We start from the raw sequence: 23,206 nt of genomic DNA on the forward strand, positions 1-23,206 counted from the left end.
TGTCAACAATCAAGTTAATTCGTGAAAACCCAGGATTGTACTGGTTATGCTCCCAGTGTCGAGAGTTACCTAATCGAAACGAATCCGCTGATGGAACTTTGCAGTTGATTCTCCAACGAACCACCGCAGCCCTGAAGTCGATCGGTGCTTTGACTGATACAATGCAGTTTTTTTGTCGCATGTATTCTAACGGTTGTGCTAGACCTAGCTGCAATCATCGCTCTGGACATCATGATTACACTGAACGCTCTGCTAACGATGGCACTCGTTTCTTCGAACGGCTCGACGATCTCCATCTTGACTTAACTAACCTGTTTGAATCAATACTCGAGGACAACAACAAACGACCACGCACCAGTAGTACTGGCAGACCATCTATACCTCAACCTGACAAAATAAGGCGAGTCGACGTTCCAATATCTAACCAATATACACCAATTTCTACTGCTCCAATAGTTTCAGTCTCAAATTCCAACGAAAATTCAACTCATTTAACCAATGTTGCCGCTAGCGAATTCGTTGATCCGGATATCATACCTGTTCCAGTAGCGCATCCTTCACCTACTATCATTGCTACTTCCATTATCGACGACTCTAACACCGCTATTCCAACATCGCAAATTGTTTCCACTTTGCCAGCACCGCTCGCTACCTGTACTGTTAATACTGCACAAACTGATCTTCCACTATCATCAGCACCCTTTACTTCATGTACCACCAACATCAACTATTTGCCACCACAAACCGTCGCTGTTAATCAACATGCCACCAGTGACAATGAACCGTCCAACAATATTTTTGCTGCACAATGCCCTATGATCCCACCGCAACCTGGAGCAACTTATACTACCTCTGTGTATACGCCGCAAATATCATCTAACATCACCAGGCAAGCCAACGTAAATATTATTTCTAACGTTCCTTACCTAGGGCCTACCGTTAATTTAGTTTCCAAAAGTGCACATTTACCAAATAGCAACGAGATTATTTCACCAGTAAGCACCAGAAATATCAGAACAGAACCTAACAATCATAGCTCTAGCCTTCAAGTAGCACCTCCTATAAGACAGATCTTAACCGATGCCAATAATGGTAATTGGTATTATCTAACCAGATTTTTACCTAGTGAAACCGAGGAGAATATCATTAGTTATGTAGAATCACGTACAAACTGTCCTCGTAACTTTATTCAATGTTTCAAACTAGTAAGACAATATCAGGAGAGGCCACTTTCTTTTGTATCTTTCAAACTGAATGTTCCTGCAGCCTTTGAGCAACAAATAACGTCACCCAAATTCTGGCCTAACGGTGTGACGATCGCTTCTTTTTTAGAACGCAATCCAGTTCCGAAGCAACGACAGATTTTACCCCGATTCAATCTAAAATCATCCCGACCCTTGCCCCAACGGTTGCAAGTCATACACAGCAACAACACTCATTCTCCACGCCCGCATGCAGCCACCCCTCAACTCATCCGTCATCTCGCCCCCCCCTGCTCCAGTAAGACATCCATCAATACCAATATCGTATCTAACACCAGGAACGACAACCACAACCTTAGTTTAGACATTTATTATCAAAATGTTGGTGGAATGAATAGCTCTATCGTAGATTATCAGCTCGCTTGTTCTGACTCGGCCTATGATATGTATATATTGACTGAAACCTGGTTAAACAATAACACTTTATCCCAGCAAATTTTTGATAGCTCATACACAGTGCACAGACAAGATCGAAACGATCAAAATAGCAAGAAAAAGAGCGGCGGTGGAGTTCTTATTGCTTGTAGGTCCACATTTAAATCTCGCCTGATATCTCTCACAAACGCGACCAGTGTAGAACAACTCTGGATTGCTCTCTCTTTCTCGCAATTTACGCTTTTTATGTGTGTTCTTTACTTTCCGCCTGACCGCGTGAATGAAATTACAATGATCGAACAACATTTATCTTCCCTCTCGCTGATTATGAATCAAACGAGTTTGAATGACAAAATCGTTGTACTCGGTGATTTCAACATTCCCGGTATTAAATGGATTCCCTGCTCCTCCAGATACTTACATCCTGATGCTACGCGTTCTTCTAAAACACCTACAACGTCAAGACTATTAGACGAGTATAGCACTGCTGGTTTAGTGCAACTAAATGATAATTACAACAGTAACAATCGCATGCTTGATCTATGTTTCGTCAGTCAAGATTTTGTACCCAACTGTGTTGTAACTATTGCACCATCCGCTCTTGTTAAATCATGCCGCCACCACCCTCCGCTTCAACTTAGTTTAACTGAATGCAAACCTGTTGTTTATGAAATCATTGCTGAAACTACTTACTACGATTATAAAAAAGCTAACTTCAACGCAATGAATCAGTTTCTGTTCTCATTAAACTGGGAAGCTCTATTTTCTGAGTGTGATGGAAACTCTATTGCTACACTATGGACAAATATTATGTTATACTCTGTTGATCAGTTTGTCCCCAAAAAAAATCATCGTCAACCAGTTTATCCTCCCTGGTCTAATCAAACTCTGAGGCGATACAAAAGCGCCAAACGATCTGCTTTGAAAAAACTCACCAAGCGACCCACTCTTCATTTGAGGTCTCAATACATGTTTCTTAACAATCGATATAAACGACTAAACAAAATTTTATATTATACTCACTTAAACCGCGTTCAACAGAACTTAAGAAACAACCCAAAAAGTTTTTGGCATCACGTAAACAAACAGCGTAAGGAAATAGGTATGCCTACTCATATGTCGCTTGGTGAAGTTCAGTCATCCACCATACTTGAAACCTGCTATCTTTTTCGAAGGCACTTCAGTAGCGTTTTCTCCAATGAAGTTCTTAGTAGCAAAGAAGTATCAGAGGCAATCGTGAACGTTCCTCTCCGTTCTCCTGTTGGAGCTCATCCTCCTATTACCTCGACCATGATAATTACGGCGTGCTCAAAACTAAAAAGCTCTACTAACGCAGGACCCGATGCCATTCCTTCGATAGTCCTAAAAAAATGCTTGAATTCACTCTTAACACCACTGACTATATTGTTCAACGATTCCCTTAATGCGGGGACTTTCCCAGACCCCTGGAAGAAATCATATATTTTTCCGGTTTTTAAGAAAGGTAACAAATCTGATATTACTAACTACCGTGGAATAGCTTCACTATGTGCTGTGTCCAAGTTATTTGAAATAATTATTCTCGATTTTATAACTCACAAATGCAAGGACTACATATCTGAAACTCAACACGGTTTCATGCCTAAGAGGTCAACATCTACAAACCTTGTAGCTTACACATCTTTTATCATCCGATCTCTACAATCGCATCTACAGGTTGATGCTATCTACACAGATTTTTCAGCGGCATTCGATAAAATAAATCATCAAATAACAATTGCTAAACTCGACAGACTGGGCTTTAATGGCGCTTTACTGGATTGGATGAGTTCATATCTTACTGGTCGCGAGATGTCGGTGAAAATAGGAAAATTCACAACAGTTCCTTTTACTGTTAGTTCAGGAGTACCTCAAGGAAGCCACTTAGGACCGTTTATATTTTTACTCTACCTCAATGATCTCAACTTCTCCGTGAAATGTTTCAAACTATCATTTGCTGATGATTTCAAACTATATCATCCTATAAAAGAACTAGAAGATGCACGTTTTCTGCAAGCTCAGTTTGACACATTCGCCAAATGGTGCCACAATAACAGGATGGTACTAAACGCTTCCAAATGCTCCATTATATCTTTTTCCCGTAAACGCTCAATAATTACATATGACTATCATCTCTTGCAAAATGTCCTCAAACGTGAATCCTCGGTTAAGGACTTAGGTGTTATTCTCGATCACAAATTGGATTTCAAGAATCATGTCGATTATGTAATTTCGAAGGCTTCTAAACTCTTAGGCTTCATATTTCGGATCACTAAGAACTTTACCAATATACACTGCCTGAAGACTCTTTATTGTGCGCTAGTTCGATCAACATTAGAATACGCAGCTATCGTTTGGTCGCCTCATTATCAAATCGACATTGATCGTGTCGAAAGTGTCCAACGCAAATTCGTAAGATTTGCACTCCGCAATCTACCATGGAGGGACCCATTCAACCTTCCTAGTTACAAAGATCGCTGTCGGCTTATTGAGCTAGATCCGTTGTCTGTACGTAGGAACGTATGCAAGGCTGTCTTTATTGCTGATCTAATTCAATCACGTGTTGACAGTCCTGATCTCCTACAATTGATCGATTTTGACATTCATCGTCGAAGTCTTCGTTCTCATCCATTTATACGAATTCCCCATGCTAGAACCAATTACGGATATAATGAACCCTTTTCCAGTATGTGCCGTTTATTTAATAGTTGCTCACAGGAATTTGATTTTCATCTCTCTCGTAATGCGATACAACGATTATTCCATGATTCTTTATTTTTGCAGTTATAATACTAATGTTAATTCTTTCCGCTCGATCATCCCTTCGTTCTCTCCACCATCTCCATTGAAAACTAATAAATTCGCTCGTTGTAACTAATCCTGTTGTATCTCCTCTTCTCCGCTCTTAATCGTTCTTCTCTAATCTTTTTGAACACTAATTAGATCTATATGTCGGTTCTAACCTCGTTTGCTAGCCCTCTTTTTTTATCCGTCTTCCACCATCTTTTCGACTACTAATTAGATCTACATGCCGAACCTAACCCCGTTTCGTTCGCCAACTCTCATTCACCACTCCCTCCTTCTACCTCCCATTTTAAAGCATATTTCTTTTTTTCTTTAGTTTTAATGCAAAATCACCAACGTTTACCCGATGGGTTTAGTGTCGGAGTTAGTTAGCTAGGATTAGTTTTAATTGATAGTATTAAGTACATACATGTATCTGTTGGATTGTTGTAATCTGTTGATATAAACGATGAGGAGGTTTTATGCCTGCTGGAGTGAGAGATTATTATTTCAGCTCCAGTGGGCTTTTTCCTGCTCCAAATAAATAAATAAATTCTGGATCTGAATTCTGGGACTCAGTACCTGTACCGGATTTCTGGACCAGCAATTCTGAACTTGGATTCTAGACCTAATTTTCGGACTCTTACATAGGCCTTAATGATGTTCCTGGATTCTGCATCTGAGCCTGAATTCTGCAACTGAGTTCTAAAAATAAGTTTTGGATTGGACTATTAACCTGGTTTCTGAACCAGAATACTGAAACATAGCCGAAGCTGGACCTCAATTCTAGAACTGAATTCTAGAGCAGAATTCTGTATTAGAACCGTGGCCTATATTCTGGACGTGGATTTTGGAGAAAAAACTGAACCTGAATCCGAGATTTTGATCTGGATTCTGCGTCTAGACCTGGAAACATATTATTTTCCTATATTCAGGTTCTGGACTAGAATTTCGGACCTGAGTTTTGAACTTGGACCTGGATTGTGAGGCTGAATTATGGACCTGCCTTCTGCATCAAGACCTGTAAGCTAGACCTGAATTCGAGACCTACATTCTGGACCTGGATTATGAACCTGAATTCTGGATATGGATTCAGGATGAGCACCTAAACCTGGATTTTTGGCCTGATCTGGACCTGAATTCTGCATATGTAGCTTGATTCTAGACCTGGTTTTTTTTTTCTACACTTTGACCTCTATTCTGAATGTGGATTTTGGACCTAAATTCTCGATCTAGACCTGGATTCTGCACTTAGATATAGATTTCGGAAACCAAAATCTGGAGATAGGTTTCTTGACTTCAGCTCTGGACCTTCTGGAGCAGAGTTCTGGACATACTTTTGGGATGAAGACCTGGACCTGTATCTTGATTTTACTGAAAATTTGATATGAACTCTTGACCTGGACTGGAATTTTGAATCTGGCTTCTGCACCTGGATGAAGACTTGGGTCTTGAGCTTGAGTCTGAATTCTAAACCTGAATTCTGAACATGCTATCTGTATCTGGATTCTGCATCTGGACCTGAATTCGGGAATCGAATAGAGATAGGTTTTAGATATAGACTTTTGTTCTGAACTCTGGACCTGGACTATGATTCTGGAATCGAATTCTGGACCTGGACTCAGGATGAGGAGCTTGAACCTGGGTTTTGAATTTGAACATGAATGCTAACCTTGTTTTCTGAATTAGCCCATCTAGATTTGGATTATGGACCTAGATAGGTGGGACTGCAAAACTGGACCTAAATTCTTGACTAGGACCTGATTTCTGAACCTGGATTCTGCACCTGAACATGGATTCAGAATTTTGGAGATAGATTTTGAAATTAGATTCTTGGCCTGAGCTGACCTGGACCTGGACGATGAATCTGGAGCTAAATTCCGAACCTAGATTCGGGATTAGGACCTTGACTTGAATTCTACATTTTGTTGAAAGCTGCATATGAACTCTTGACCTGTACCGGAATTTTGAACCTAGCTTCTGTACCTAGACGTAGACCTGGATTTTTGACTAGAGTTTGATTTCGAAACCTGAATTCTGAACATGCTTTCTGGTTCTGAATTCTGCATCTGGGTCTTGATTTGGGAATCGAAATAGACTTTTCTCCTGAACTCTGGATATGGACTATGATTCTGGAATTAAATTCTGGACCTGGACTCAGGATGAGGAGCTTGAACCGGGCATTGAATTTTGACCCGGAACTCTGCACCTGCACAACTGGAACAGAGCTTTGGACTTGAACAGGAATGCTGAACTTGCTTTCTGGATATAGACCACCTTGATTCTGGGTTTGGTTTATGGATCTTGATTCTGGAACCTAATTATGGATCGCAAAACTGAACCTATTCTTGACCAGGACCCGATTACTGAGCCAGGATTCTGCGCCTGAACCTGGTTTTGGGAATCAAATTCTGGAGATAGATTTTGGAAATAGATTCTTGTCCTGAGCTCTGGACCTCGAATATGAATCTGGAGCTGAATTCTGGACCTAGAATCGAGATAAAGACTATGACCTGAATTCTGAACCAAAATTTTGCTGAAAACGGGAGCTGAATTCTGGACCTGGACCGAATTTTGAACCTGGATTCAGTAGCTGAGCGAAGACATGGATTTTGAGCTTGAGCTTGGATTAATGTTCTAGCACTAGACCTGAAAACTAGACTACACTCAGTAGCGCATGGAATTATAATTGATATTAATAATAAAGGATCATTTTTGCTGGTATCTTTTTGGCAACACTGTTTTTGACAGATCAAGCGTGAATCGTGTCATTGTCAAACTTGTTCATTTTGGTCTATGATTTAATCATGAATTGTCGTTTGGTCTATAATTTAATCATAAATGGACCCAGGTCAAAGTTGGAGGAAGATCCACTTTTTTATCGAAAAATTGAATTCATCGACGAAGAAATATTGCAATTTTGTGTTCTGGGGCTATTCCGTGCTGTAGGCAGCATAAAATGTCACTCTAAATTCAGTTCAAGCAAGGAGGTGCAAATTCATGGATTTAATTTTCCTTCGGCCGAACCGAAACTTCACTCGGGCGACGATGAGCGCGGTTCTCTCCGGGGACGGACGAAGGTTTGGCCTTTTTCGACCTCCTTCTAAATGAGCAAAAGCTCCTTCTGAGCGCTCCCGGAGGGAACGGATTATTTATGGAAAATAAAAAAAACACACACACAAAAAGAGACAGCATAACCTCGCAAACGAAGTGGTAATTCGACCAGGTCCAGGCGACGCGGTGAAATAATTTACCGGTGCCAGTGGTGGTGGTGGTGGGTTGCGTTGTAATCCCAAGAGCGATACCGGCTATTTCTGCACAAAACATGATTAAATAAGTTGGCATCCGAAGCCCCCCTCCCCAGAACCGTGTCGTTCTTCTTCGGTCTAGGTAAGTTTTTAAACAGGGGACATCCGAATTTATTGCTGCTTGCTCGGGATAATTAACTTTTAGTGCACGGAAATGGACGCGTTTATATTTGCAGCCCAGGGAAAGCCGGAAAAGATTGGAAAAGTTGTACCGGCGCGAAATTGGAATATTCGGAAGACTTGATTATTTATAGGAATGGGGGAAATCTCCTCAGGGAACCTCGGTAACTCATTGTAATCCCGATCGTCGTAATAAGTAAAGACGTATAATAAAAATGGGATCCTGCAGGGAAGGGTTTCTAATGATGTTTAGTGGAATATACATTCCCGTGAAAGCATCGCTAACTCGTTCAGTTCACCGCCACCCCGCAGGATAAATCTCCCGAAATTACAGAGCACCTAAACATTTTAACCTTACCTTCGCTATAACCAAACAAAAAGTTTCAACCGTTTTTTTCTACTACAAACGTGATCCTTCCAGCAGCCATGGTACGGTGCTTTTACGATACGGATAATTCTAATCTACTGGCACAACATCAACTCATAAAACGAGCATTATCCGAGAATCAAACCTGCATAAAAAAACTTACGTTCCTCAAAAGTGAAAAATCATACAGGTTTGGGGGGGCGGCGGGCGTATTGATAAAAAATAAGCTGATTGTGGAACTAAGGGGGTGAGGATCGGTGAATTGCGTTGGTTTCCGAGCACTGGCTGGCTGGCCGGCTGTGGTTCATGCACCGGTTACGTAATTCATGACGTAACCTTCTTATCCGCATCACCATCTACAAGGTTCACAACTCAATAGCTCAACGTTACACCGAGATGAAAATCACTCCTCTATTGTCTAGTCTATAGTTCAAGGCAGCAGGCTTTGAAGTTGCTTTGGTATTGAACGGTGACGACGTAGTCGCAAGTAAGGATTACAGGAGCAAGCAAAATTAATTATTTACAAAATTCCGTCGCTTTGTCCCTGGAAAACCGAAAATCAACAGCTTTTCATCACTAGTTCCGCATCATCATACCTACCAGGCTACCGGAATGGGATTCGCATCAGCAGTGGTGCATCCTTTCGGATACGGCACGGCAGAAACAGCAGGATTTACGATAATGACGAGATGAGCCGAAAATGTCTTGAGCAGTCACAGTGATGGGTGAGTGAAGGGGGTGGTAGATAGTACAAAGGGGGCACTCAAAGTACAGGGTAGGAGTAGAAAAACAGACGAGCGGGAGGATTTAATAAATTTCATTAACGAGGGTCACGGTGGCTTGCGATTTCTAATAAACTAGAGAGCACAACACAGTCAAGTCTGAACAAAAACAACAGGAAAAACGGGGGGGGGTCGGGGGTGGGCGGCATTCGAAGGTGACGTGGAGTTCCTGGAGATTACGTGGAAGGTGAGGGAGGTGTTGAAAGAACAATCTACCTAGTTACAATCTATCTACTGAAGATATCGAGTGGCTTTGGGACGTGACGGCATCCAGTGAAACAACGTTGTAGCGGATGAGTAATTTTAGGGTTGACTTGCAATTCGGTATTCAGCCTAGGTTTGAGGGGATTATTCTGTTCTTCCGTTTACGGGTTGGTAGGTTATTCCAGTATCAGTTTATGTGATCTAACGTTCCAACCATCAATTTTCAATTTGGGTTACATTTCAATTAATCATATTTCTCTCTTGAAGCTTTATTTCTTTGTATTATGACTATAATTACTATTTCTTGTTTGTGACAATTTGATCTCTTTCGTAACTAATGGCGTTTTCGTTTTTAATTTGCACTACACCGGTGCAGTGCTACACTGAGGCATGAATAAACGAACAAAAATGACGAAAACATAAACAGTAACCATTGACTACAATACACGATTCCATTGCACAGAGCTACACCAAACTTTTGATGAGTGCTACACCAGTGGTATCGGTGCAGAAAAAGTGTAGCACTGGTGTAGTGCAATTGGTAAAAACGAACGGTTTCAGTGCAGCTTTCGCTACACCAGTGTAGTGCAATTTAAAAACGAAAACGACATAAAATTCGACAAATATCATCGTCAAAATCGAATATATTTTTCTCTAATTCGTAATCAATCGAATCTAGAGAAATGATTAAAATAAAAAAAATCGGAAATTACTTCGACTATAAACAACACTATGCTTATTTTACAGTGCTGTTCCCTATTTTTATCTCGTATTCTGTAGAGATTCGCATTTAGTCTACTACTTGTAGGTTTCTTCAGTATCGGAATTATTCCAATTCCTGTAATTAGTAAACAAAATACGTATCTGGCCAGAATACGAGAAAACCTACCTACATCAGCTCCCTGGGGTTGTTCGAGCTGGTGGCTATTTTACCCCATTTCTTCATTTCATGATATCTTATTGTAAATCGTCCTTAAATCTCGATAAAACTTGTTGGAGGTTTACTAAATCGAGCTTATCTTATAGCTATGCTTCAGACATTTTTACATAAAATCAAGCTATTTCAGTAGACCACAGTCGATTTTTTTTTCAAGTTACAGTGCAGAAAACCCTAAAACTGCTGGGCATTTGGGGTAAAACGAGCAGGATGGCGATTCGTGCGGCCATTAAAAATCATTCCATTGAATTTCTTGGATTTTTTTTTTACATAAGAAACACTCTTGTTTGTTGCCTTTTTCCATGGTTACCGATTTCTTTATGGGTTTCCTGGGTTTATTTTCCCACTGTGCGCTGGTTGCTGTATTTTGAGGTAAACCGACCTATTATTATGAGAGAATCGACCGAAATTTTTTTAATTTTCGAGCAATAAACATGGTAAACCGTAAAACGCATTACATTACTGATTGTTCATTTACGTTGCAATCAGCTGATTTTGAAGTTCCAATTTTGATATCATCTAGATGGTGTCGTGACAGGGTCCGGATATAATGATCAATCAAGCACAACCAAATACAAATAATAATACCCCTAAGTCCCATACAAACGAATCGCCAATGTTTGGTTCACAGCATGAACAAGTAAGCCTAGCAAATATCTCCCTTTCGTTGCGATAGTGTGAAAATGTGAAAGGAGATCGTTTCTGGCAACGCTTTCTGCTAGTTGCTACGGTGCAACTAAGACAAGACCAGACATCTGGGGGGTGGGGGGGGGCTGCTTTTGTTCCAAAATGGACCAGTTTCTGATTGGCTGATTTTGATATTGCCACCTGCCCATTGTGAAAAGAAAAAACTTTTGCAGAGTACGCGAGCAATGATGCCAAGTATAAAGAAAATCAGAAAACAAATTTATTAAAATGTATAATTTTAGCTCAGCAATGAAAATGAAAATTTTCGGAGAATGTTTAACTTTTTTTTCAATCTCATTGGTAATAAATGTTTATAGTGGCAGGACTGTGTAATTAAAATAGGCATCAAGCCGTTTTTCTTTTTAGTAAATTGAAGTGTAACCAAAAACGATTTGTTAAATTAGTGTAAACTCGAAAGTGTGTTTAGTTTTACGATAAGAATGAACTGTTGTGTTCCACACTGTGGTCGCATTAAGAATTTCTATCCAAACCTGACTTTTTCCGGTTTCCAAAAGATCCGGTAATACGTCAACGATGGATTCGATTTTTCGTTCAACATGAGATATTTCGTGTTTTGTCATCAAAGCTCAATTAATTGTGTTTAAGCATTAATATATAATAAAGAAATGCATTCACCAAAACATGTTTTATGTTTATTTCAAATCAAAAATCTAAAGTCAAAAAATATAAATGTAATATTTTTTTCCTAGCATAGTTATTAAAAAAATCTGTAAGTATGGCTACACTGTAGCCGATACGTTGGTATTTATTCCACAGGGCGAAAATGACGAAAAGGATGATTCGAAAGGAAGAATAAGAAACCAGTTGTCAGGTCTTGTCTTAGCGGTGCAAAACAAACTTGTTTGTTTATCGTTGCTGTATTAGACTGCAACAATCAGTCTAAATATCGCAGGCTAATAAACCGAGAAGCTTTCGAAATGGTGAGAAGTTGCTTAGTAGAGGGATGTGACACACGAACAGGGTCGTCCGAAATTTCGCTACATAGTTTTCCTAAAGATCAAAATATGTAAGTAATTTGTTTACATATTTTTCACTATAATTAGGTTTTTTACCGTCACTGCTAACCTCAATCGGATGAACACTTTTTGACAGTCTAGCAGTACTGTTTGTAAACAGACATTTCTTTTGTTTGTTTATTGACAGATTGGATCAGACCATTTACGGTCCGTATCGCCTAAATAAAGTTTTAAAACATTTGTTCACGATCGAATACGGGTCGTTTTTGATATTTATTAAATAAAAGTGACTAGTTGCAAAGTGTAAAGATGATTGTTTTAGATGTGCTCTTCGATTTTTGTTTAAGCTTGTTTGTAAACAGTACCGCTAAACTGTCAAGGATGAATACTTGTTCATTTGTGTCGTCACGATAAAAAACCAAATAAACAGTAACTATAGTGAACTTTTTCTTACCCTTCAGTGTTGCTAGTTTTATAGGAAATTCGTTGAAGTACATTGTCACTCTGACAGTGTATCATGACAATGTACCGCACGATGCAAAATGTGTCCTTGAAAATTTGTCGGAGTACTCCGTATTATAATTTGTATTTGGCACAACCCTGATAGCATTTTCCGTCATTTTTCGACTACGTCAATTGACAAGCTTTTATCGAATCAGTTTTCCATCAAAGTAGCCATGTAATTATAATAAAGCAAAACTGGAAACTGGTATAATCATGCTTGTTTTCTGTATTGGGACATGACTATTTGGTCATTTATTGTTGAACCTTCGAAACTAAACTTCGACATTTTTATACGTAGAAGAAAACTTTCTGAGTGAAGTATTGGAAAAATGGTAACAATTGACTTAATATTCTTACCAATTTCTCCGAGGCATCGTGAAAACCCGAGCTTCTTGAAACCGGGAATGTGATCTTCAATCTTTTCTCTGTAAATTTTCCTATTCCGAAGTACTACAAACTATTCTACGAGAATTCCGGAACCCAAACAGTAAAGGGCAACCTCAACTTTTTTTTGAAGAAGGGTACTTAGCGCAGCATATTGCAAAGTTGGTCAGTTGGTTGTACGATGCATTTTGTTTGAACTGGGAAGCTTGGCTGTTTTTTTCCCCTAAAAGTTTACATTAGGTCCTGTAAAAAGAATCATAGCTGAGTAAAATTTTAGACTCATGTTACTTATTTTCGTGGCTGGATCGTTGTTTCCATGATCAGGCTTCAAGTATCGACGTGAATATGATTTTTTTAGTGACAGTATAATTGTTCCAAACACCAACAATAAGCTGCAGAATCTTTAATAGTACATTTTTTTTCATCAAACTGCAATACTAGGACTAATGAAATTGAACAGTTTTTCCTTACTATCTCTATAGTCTTTCAACGCCTAACACCATCTATCGCTAGAAAGAGCATGGCTTTTTTTCTTATTTTCCGGATGTTATCAAAGTACATTTATCGTTTTCACAAGTGCTCAATCTCTGCAACGTAGACGTTTTTGTAGTTTGTTTCTAAACAAACTCAATAACAAACAATATGTCATGCGTATAACTTAATGTAAGTGTGAACAGTTCGGTTTTAACTTCAAATTACTATCGTTAAAACATGTTATTTTCAGCCGGTGTGAACATAGTATGTATAAGGCCTAAGGACAGTGGGTCGCGTAAAAATTTTGAAACTTCCTCCCTGGCTCCCTCAATTCTCTTTGCGTCGGTGTTTTTAGTAACCTTGTTGGGTAGATTTTAGTTCTCTCCTCGCCTCTTCTTTCTCCGAACACTACCAGGTAATTGAAGTGAATAAAATGGCGGACGCATTGAAAGTGACTGTGTTTCACAGAAAAATGTAAGACTTTATTTTTATCGCGATAACATATTTTTTTATGTACTAATCGTATCTACACGGAACGACCGAAATTAGCTCTGCGCCTCGTATTACTGTTTTTGAATTAGTTTATTTTAACAACAGAATTCCCAAAATAACTATAAAATTAGTTAAAAATGAGAATTTACTTTGCTGAAAAAAACTCTTATTTTTAGAGAATGTGTTTAGTTGACGAATATCCTGGACACAAACCAGCAATATTTCAATCCAACACGAAATTCTCATTGATAACTAATTTTGTTATTAAAATCAGAAAATTTGTTTCTATTAATCTATCTCCATCATTACTGAAGGACAGCACCAAGAAAACAAAAATGAAATTGATTTTATGACCAAATGTATTAGCCAAAAACTCATGAGAAGCCAAACAATCCATTAAAAAGCTAAAAAGGACAGCCTTGTTGAAACTGCTTGCAAATTGTTTTGATGTTTTTCGAATGTGTTACGATACCTGCCAATATAGAGAAGACAACCGCGACTGAAATTCTTTTCGGCAGTAGTGTGCCATCTAGTGGCTAATAGTCATTACGGTGTTAACGTTTTTTTCGGTGACAGAGCGCCATATAGCTGCAAATTGCAGAAACCATTTCTGTTGGTTGAAAACAACGTTTTATTTCTCTAATTCAACTGAAAAATTAGTTGGAAATGGAAATGAAGTGTGCCTTATCTAAGAAATGACAGCACGTTGAATTGGTGAATTCAACTAAAAAACAGCCATGTCAACAAATATATTATTATTATTAAGGGAATGAGAATTAACAAAATTAAAATTAGCAAAAGTAAGCTTTTTTTAGTTGTCTCAAAAAATAACTAACTAAAATCAAAAAATCAACTAATTTTTTCGCCAAAATGCTGATCCGTGTAAACTAAATTATCTAGACTTTGTCACGGTAGACTTAAGACAAAAGCCTTCAAAATCGAGATATTCGATAAACAAGTAGAGGTATGTCATTCCAATTTTCAGCAGTTCTTCAACCAGAAAAAAAACACAACACAAGCGGTAACCTCAATAAATCATTCTGAAAATTTCATAGAATATAGAATATTCTCAACTAAATTTCGAAGACACTGTCAGGTGGGTTTTTTCGATAATTTAATTTGAAGCGGAAACGTATTCAAAATCGTACGCCTTAAACGTACTGTTCTCAGCCCTTAATTAAATGTCTAAATTGGCCGTCGTACGTAGGCCGCTACTTATATTTCGGGAACTGGCGACACTAATGTCAATAGCTAAAATCTGGCAACACCAAAATAAAGCTTGACATTTTTTTAACATAAAAGTACTCAGAACGTGTTGATGTACAAGTTCTGTTTGTGTTGTTTACAGTGAGCTACAAAAATTAATTTGGCTAGAAAATGGAAATTTCAAGAGAAGGATTTTGTTGGATTATTTTACACAACTTTCGACTTGAATTATCTCAACAAGAGTTTGTCGATGAACTTAGTTCTTTGTATGGTGTAGAAGCACTATCAAAAACCATTCTATTTCAATCGTGGTCGTAGTTCGGTCGCCGACGAATTTCGTGAAGATCGTCCTGAATCAGTTATTTTGCCAGAAACCATCGATGCTGTGCTTGAACTGATAACACAGAAAAAATAATGGAATTTACACGACATATAAATCAATAGAGCCATTAAATAGACATCAATTGAATCGAGAATCTGATTTAAAATCATGATTGATGTAAAATTGAATAGGAATGCATTGATTGATCAATAAACAATACTTTATGTTTCAAAAATCGTTTAGTTTTGTTTTCACAGTACATTGAAAAATTAAGAAATGTGAAACAACTTTCCATCCAATTGCCTGCTCCAAATATATGCATGAAAATTGATGTAAATTCACAAAATAATTTTATCTGTGAAGATCGTCATGTGACATACCGTGAGATGGAAGCATGCTTGGGCATTAGTTTCACACACGGGCATTTAATATTGCATGAACACCTGGCCGTAAAAAAGGTTTGTTCTCGTTGGATCCCGCAAATGTTGTTAAAAAACTACAAGGATCAGCCCCATGGGGTTGTTCGAGCCGTTGATGTGGAACAAGGCAACCAAAATTTATAATGATCTACAATCAAAAAGTTCAATCGATCCGAACCAACACCGAACATCATTTGTCTTGATTTGCATTTGTTTTATGACCGACGAAATAACACCATTATCCCAAATATATGCAATAATATCTTTGTACATACTTGCGATTTCGATAATTAAGCTTCTCTTCGCCAAGCTTGTGTTCAAGTTTTTTATGCAAGCAGTTTTTTAGTGTTAAGTTTCTCTACCATTTTGCGATTTCGGTTGAAGTGATAAACTATTTCTCATTATCAATCGAGTTCATCTTCTATAAATTAGAAATTAATCTTAAGCACTCAAAATTTATCCAGGGGTAGTTGTCAATTTCTCATGGGAAAACGACATAACATGGAATTCCGAGCTTGCATGACACAAGATCAGAGCATACCAATTAAGGGCTGAGGCCAGTGTTTTTGGAGCGTTTTAAAGGGCTATTTTCACGCTTCAAATCTGATTTTCTCAGAAACGATGACGAATATAAAAAAAAATCCAACAGACAATCTCTTAGAAATTTAGTTTAGATTATTCTGTGAAAATTTCAGAATGATTGTTTGACTTTAGTGGTCGGGAAAGTCTTTTTTCTGAAGGAAGAGTTGCATAGCTGAAAACGGCAACTTTCAACTTGTTCATTGAATATCTCGCCTTCAAAAGCATGGATCAAAAATCTATCCTGACAATGTCTAGATAATTTAGTTTAGATGCGATTAATGCATTAAACCATATCTGTTGTCGCGATAAAAATTAAGTGAATGTTTTTTTTTCGGAAGAACGGGTCATGTGGCAACTGTGCCGCTGGACAGCCATTTGTTTGCCTGAGGTCTTGGGATGAATTCGAAAAACAAACAAGAAAAGACGAATCATCCTCCATCATGACAAAGCGAGCTCTCACCAGAATTGCAAATTGTCAGTCATGTCAAATGACCTTGACGGACTAACAAAAACCATCGTCAACTGTAATCGGTACGGTCAAAGTGTCTGTCAAATTAGATACTCGATAGTTCTATGACCAAATAGAAATAAACTCAGTCAAAGACAAGCGACTTTTTTGTTTCTCTCTTATTCTCCTATTTCCTCTTGAAGTAAAAAAATCAATGACAGTACTGAACAAAAACATAAATCGATAAAGTTCATTGTTATTTGCAGAAAGTCATCGGACTTCAGAGTTTACTGGTGTAAATGAATATATTTTAATGTTTTGAGAATTTATGTTATGACAGATCGGCTCTCAGACACTCAATATATGATGATTGGTAAAGCCTGGTTGGCAGTAGTCCAGTGACATAAGCTTCCAATCTTCATCGTGCAAAGTCGCTACACGCTTAAAAATAGTTACTCAAAAATGAGTAAGATCCCACTCATCTATAGAAAAAGTAGAACAACTCTAATTTAGTTACTCAAATTTGAGTTCTTCCACTGGAAACGATTTTTGGGTAAAATCTACTCATTTACTGAGTAATGCTTTATTTGCCCATGTGCCAAAAATAGAGTAATTAGTTAATTTCTGAATGAAATTTTATTCCACATATACCAAATTTGCGTAAAATTGCTCCTTTTTTCTAATTGTATTGTATTACAATATTAAGTAATTGACACGCAATACATGAAATAATCATACTGTGTTTATTTATTACTCCGTTTACAATTGATTTCTAACTTCAAGATATCATATCAAGTGGCGATCGCTTGAAGACACTTGTTCCTCATAAATGACACACTTGAGCATATTTGTTTCCATTCTGAAGCACAGTACGGATCCCTTCTGGACACAATAACTGCGTCGATGGCACAACCAAGAGGACAGTCTAACAATTGTGGTTTTTGCAAACACAACACCTGTCTGTGTTAAGCGACTCACTCTTGAAATACGCGATCTCACTAACAAAAAATAGAACCTATTGCTACAAATGGTTATTACAACTTTTAGACTGATCTTGCGAATAGTAACATAAAAACGAGTTTTTGCGTTAAAATCAAATTTAGAGTAAGAGTTACTCATTATTATTGATGGTAACTATTCAATTTATGACGTTTCCATGTATCATTTGAAAATGAGTAACTAGTACTCAAACTCTGAGTAACTTTTTCTAAGCGTGTAGTTGATAGTGACATATAGCAGCTCTGGCTCTCACACAGCGCCTTCTGAACTGGTCCAAAATGTCAAATTGATTGGGCATCCACCATACAGCTCTCATATTAGTGTCTCTCTCATATTAGTTAATTAAAAACACCCGTGATTTACAACCATCCAAAGTTAATGCCGGTTTAACTAGCAAACATATTTTGCGCGTCTTAATATGGCACTGAATTTTACCTTAATGCGCGTTCATACCAAACATTTTAGAAAACTTCAATTTGAATTATTTCAGTTTTTGCAATGACTGAGCGGAAATATATATTGAAGAAGCCAAGTGAAAGAAAAACTAACAGAAAAGATGAATTTTTGGAAAAAGATACGCTCAGAGACAGGACTGATCTCTGAGCGTATCTTTTTCCAAAAATTCATCTTTTCTGTTAGTTTTTCTTTCACTTGGCTTCTCCAATATATATTTCCGTTCAGTCATTGCAAAAACTGAGCTTAGTCATGGCGGCTGTACGTCAAACTAAAAAAATTAATAAATCGTTGAATTATTTGCTCGTCCAATCGGTTTCTCCGGAGATGGAGTTAAACATTTGTTTATTCACTAAATTGTTTTTTATGCAAACACCAAAAATGCGTCGAAGTTTGAAGCGTAGGTTGCACTCAATTTAAAAATCACTCAAAGAACAACTGAATTCGTTCACCAAGTGATTTCTTGCGACTGTAAATCTCAAACCGTTGCATGGTTAGACGTTTATTCGAAACTATATTTGATTTTCCCATACCTTGAGTATCTTATTCGAGGCTAACACAATACTTTGACAATCTGTGATTGACGTTTCTGAACATTCAGGGTGTATTTTTTCAATGTTTTTAGTTTATCTAGCTAAAGACTTTTTTTCGCTCGTTAATTATTGAATCAAATTATTAACCCAAGCAAAATATTTTTGAACGAAAAGTGTTCCAAAATTACCAGAATAAGGAGTTTTGAATGCTTTCAAACCATAGTCTACAATTCATACTCTTTATTTAGATTGCTTATGAAAAGTTCTTGCGTCATACTGAAAACAAAACACGGTTGTAGTATGCTTTTTCTTGTTGACAACTTTGTGGTCTTTTACTTCTCGAAGCCTGAAAAACTATATTAACCTATGGTAGAGGATGGGAATTAAATACCGTGAGGCTGTATAAAAGGCATCGATCAGAAGTCAAAAATTCACATCATTCGAACAATACTCTACACAGAAAGAAAAGATGAAACTTACACGACATGTAAACCGATAGTACTATGAAATAGACATCAGTTGAAACGAAAATCTGATTTAAAACCATGATTGATGTAAAATTACATTAAAATTCATTTAGTTTTTCATTGAACAAGACTGTATATCTACAAACCGCTTCGTTTTGTAATGTAAATTTCCATTCACTCGCCTGCTTGAAATATGTGCATGAAAATAAATGTAAAATCACAAAATATTTTTTATCTGTGTATAGACGAATTTTGTGCAAACTGCTGCAAACGCTGTATTTGAGTAGAATAATTATTAAAATAACTACTATCAAACTTTGCAATCATGATTGTAATTCACAAATATCGATTAAAATAATAAAACTACAATGCACAGCCCTATGTCGATTTTTTTTCGAACTGTTGGCGTAGGACCACAGATTTACTGCCAAAATAACTGCTATTTTTTGTTTCGAGTACCTTGGTAGCCATTTTGTTTTAGTTTGACAGCCATAGTTTAGTTTTAGTATACTCATTTGTATCTTAAATGCGAAATATACCTTAAAAAATCTTTTGGACTTGAAATTTGAATGATGGAAGCCATCTAACATTTTTCTCGAATGTAAGGAATCAGCAGAATTCCGATGAAAATGATTACTTCGGGTGCGAGGTGAACGGCGCACAAAATTAACCCACAAATAGTCCACTAGTTGACGTGTACTGAAACCTTTTTCTAACATCGTTTATGACGCCCGATTTCACTGCAACCTTATCCAAGGCGTTAACGAATCGCACCGCACATTCTGGTTATGTGGAGGGGTTTAAATTATAGCGTCTATGCTATGCGAACTGCAAAGTGAACTTATGTATGCGTTTCTGTTAGAAAAAGCCATGATAATGGTTGCAAAATAAAAAGAAAAAATAGAGATTGTTATCAACTGAAGTTTCTACCAATAATTACCAAAAATACATGGTTTCCAATGTATATAAATATAGCAGTAGGTTCAACAATATCGGATATCTGTTCAAAATTAGTCGAGCTGTATGTGTTTAAAACCTGACCACTAGTTGTACGGTTTTATTTTTCGGATTTTGAATTGACATCCTCATGTAAAACATTTTGATTCGCACCTATTTTGTACTCGTTCCTATTTCAAGAATGATTCATTTCTAATTCCTAATTCCGACTTTCATTCCCTCATTCCAGTGCAGCACCGAACGTTTGGACCCGGCAGGACCTTCCAAACAAACAATCAACAATCTAATCGGGCGAGTCACACAATAGAAGAAAAACCATACAATCAATAAACGCTCTAGCTACGCAAGTCATACTCCAGGATTGCCTGTGGGGGGAAAAAAGGGCAAGTCGGGATGCATGGCGTTCGCCTAAAAGCCGTCAACAAAGGCACTAGACGTCATTCGATGGATGCGATAGATAGATACCTGATCCTCTTAGGTACCACCATTGTGATGTCATCTCTGCCACACTTCTCTTGCGTCGGACGCTCGGACTGTCAGGCAATGCGTTCTGAAAGTGCTGCTGGTTGGCTGAACTTTCGACAAAACTTTCGTAGCTTGCTTTGATTTAATCTTTTGTCGTTTTTCAATCGTCGTTCCGCCTGACGCCGTTTGACGAAGCTGACTGGGGCCGACGGTTGTACGGTGAATGAAACATTCTCAGCAAGGCACCCAACCGAACACAATCCTCTCGATTTCCTTCGTTGAATCTCTAATACTATTATCCTTGAAGGTAGCTTCTTGTCTGACATCGGAGAACGAGTCACCTACAGGAATTTTGTTTTTCTTTTCTTTTTTTGCGTTGCACCGAGTGAGCAGGAAGTAGAACAAATTTCAATATTTACAATCTGTGTTTTGTGTCGTTCCGGTCACTAAAACTGGCATTTGCTGACTTTGAAATATGAGTGCGGATTCGATGATAACTGTAGCATTCCAAAGTGTGTCGACCTGATAGGGTTTATTTTTTCTCTCTCCCTCTCTCTTTGAACACAGACGAAGGTTACTGTTTTTACTGCTGCTAGTTTTCGTTCCTTAGTTTGCTAACATTATTATTTACATATATTGCACTGTCCGGATGTCGAACCGACTGAAAGATCGATGTGATGGCCATTGCGTAGTTGTACAAAAGAAAAACATTCGAACAACTTGTGTAGAACTTGAGAGAACAGAGGCAATGTTCGTTTTTGACATATTCAAAGTCAAGAGGTTTATCACCCTGGCAGTGATTCTTATGTTATTTTTTTCTTCTCAGTTCATGAATTTCAGACTTGTTGGCTGCTGACAGAGTTGGTTCGACCCAGATTCTCTGGAAAGGCACTCTCGCGCGCGCACACACACACTCACTGGCAATGAAAATGATGGTGGGTGGGTGAAGAAAAAGGTGCATCTCTATGTGGTTTGCAAACTACCGCTCAAAACGCTGCTTCCGGCTCGTGTTCGCTACTTCTTAGAGCTGCTCGCTGCGGATCCAATATGGCGAGTTGGATGCTGAGTTGCAGTAGTTTCGTTGCTGCTGTTTGGCAGGTCAGTTGGTGAAGGGAAAATTCGGAGAAATCGGATTACAAACGTGGACTTACTTACTTGCATAAAAAACAGTCTGCTGAACGGAATAATAAATGGGACAAAATGAACGGAATGATAAGATTCAATTCTCGGAAAAGCTCGATCTAGAGATGGCGGACTGATGATTGCAATTGGATGGAAAATCGGTAGGGCAGTACAGGTAATAGAGGCTTGCGGAGACATTTTCCTGTCTGACTCTGCAGTAATTTTTTTCCTTTTTTAAAGTGTTTGCTTGTTTTTGGCTTTAAAAATTGAGATACTTATTCGCCATACTACAACTAAGACGGAGCAAAGACGAAAACAGTGATGCCAGGTTAAGTTTTCAAGAATCTGCAGACAGATTTTCAGCGATCTGCATAATGCTCCAATGGAGACTTAAAGATTTGAGGATTTGGCGTAGAAAACAACACTAAAGCAATTTCGAAATGCTTTAAATGCTTTAAATGCTTTAAATGCTTTAAATGCTTTAAATGCTTTAAATGCTTTAAATGCTTTAAATGCTTTGAATGCTTTGAATGCTTTAAATGCTTTAAATGCTTTAAATGCTTTAAATGCTTTAAATGCTTTAAATGCTTTAAATGCTTTAAATGCTTTAAATGCTTTAAATGCTTTAAATGCTTTAAATGCTTTAAATGCTTTAAATGCTTTAAATGCTTTAAATGCTTTAAATGCTTTAAATGCTTTAAATGCTTTAAATGCTTTAAATGCTTAAAATGCTTTAAATGCTTTAAATGCTTTAAATGCTTTAAATGCTTTAAATGCTTTAAATGCTTTAAATGCTTTAAATGCTTTAAATGCTTTGAATGCTTTAAATGCTTTAAATGCTTTAAATGCTTTGGATGCTTTAAATGCTTTAAGTGCTTTACATGCTTTAAATGCTTTAAATTCTTTAAATGCTTTAAATGCTTTAAATGCTTTAAATGCATCAAATGCTTTAAATGCTTTAAATGCTTTGAATGCTTTAAATGCTTTAAATACTTCAAATGCTTTAAATGCTTTAAATGTTTTAAATGCTTTAAATGCTTTAAATGCTTTAAATGTTTTAAATGCTTTAAATGCTTTAAATACTTCAAATGCTTTAAATGCTTTAAATGTTTTAAATGCTTTAAATGCTTTAAATGCTTTAAATGCATCAAATGCTTTAAATGCTTTAAATGCTTTAAATGCTTTAAATACTTCAAATGCTTTAAATGCTTTAAATGTTTTAAATGCTTTTAATGCTTTAAATGCTTTAAATGCTTTAAATGCTTTAAATGCTTTAAATGCAATAAATACTTTAAATGCTTTAAATGCTTTAAATGTTTTAAATGCTTTTAATGCTTTAAATTCTTTAAATGCTTTAAATGCTCTAAATGCTTTAAATGCTTTAAATGCTCTAAATGCTTTAAATGTTTTAAATGTTTTAAATGCTTTAAATGCTTTAAATGCTTTAAATGCTTTAAATGCTTTAAATGCTTTAAATGCTTTAAAAGCTTCAAATGCTTTAAATGCTTTCAATACTTTAAATACTTTAAATGCTTGAAATGCTTTAAATGCTTTAAAT

General features: G+C 37.3%; 1 protein-coding gene across 4 annotated transcripts in view; it reads right to left on the minus strand.

The window, feature by feature from the left end:
* LOC131440264 (sterile alpha motif domain-containing protein 5) overlaps window positions 1-23,206 on the minus strand; it is a 657,981-nt gene that overhangs the window by 94,378 nt on the left and 540,397 nt on the right. Inside the window, exon 9 of one of the 4 annotated variants that reach the window (XR_009231365.1) lies at window positions 20,527-21,610. The exons of 2 other annotated variants lie outside the window; for them this stretch is intronic. The gene's annotated coding sequence lies outside the window, so the exon portion shown is untranslated. Of the gene's footprint in view, window positions 1-20,526; window positions 21,614-23,206 lie in introns of all 4 variants that reach the window. One more of the 4 variants, XR_009231364.1, reaches the window with a different exon arrangement.

Source organism: Malaya genurostris, chromosome 1 (assembly GCF_030247185.1).
Source record: "Malaya genurostris strain Urasoe2022 chromosome 1, Malgen_1.1, whole genome shotgun sequence".
NCBI lineage: Eukaryota > Metazoa > Arthropoda > Insecta > Diptera > Culicidae > Malaya > Malaya genurostris.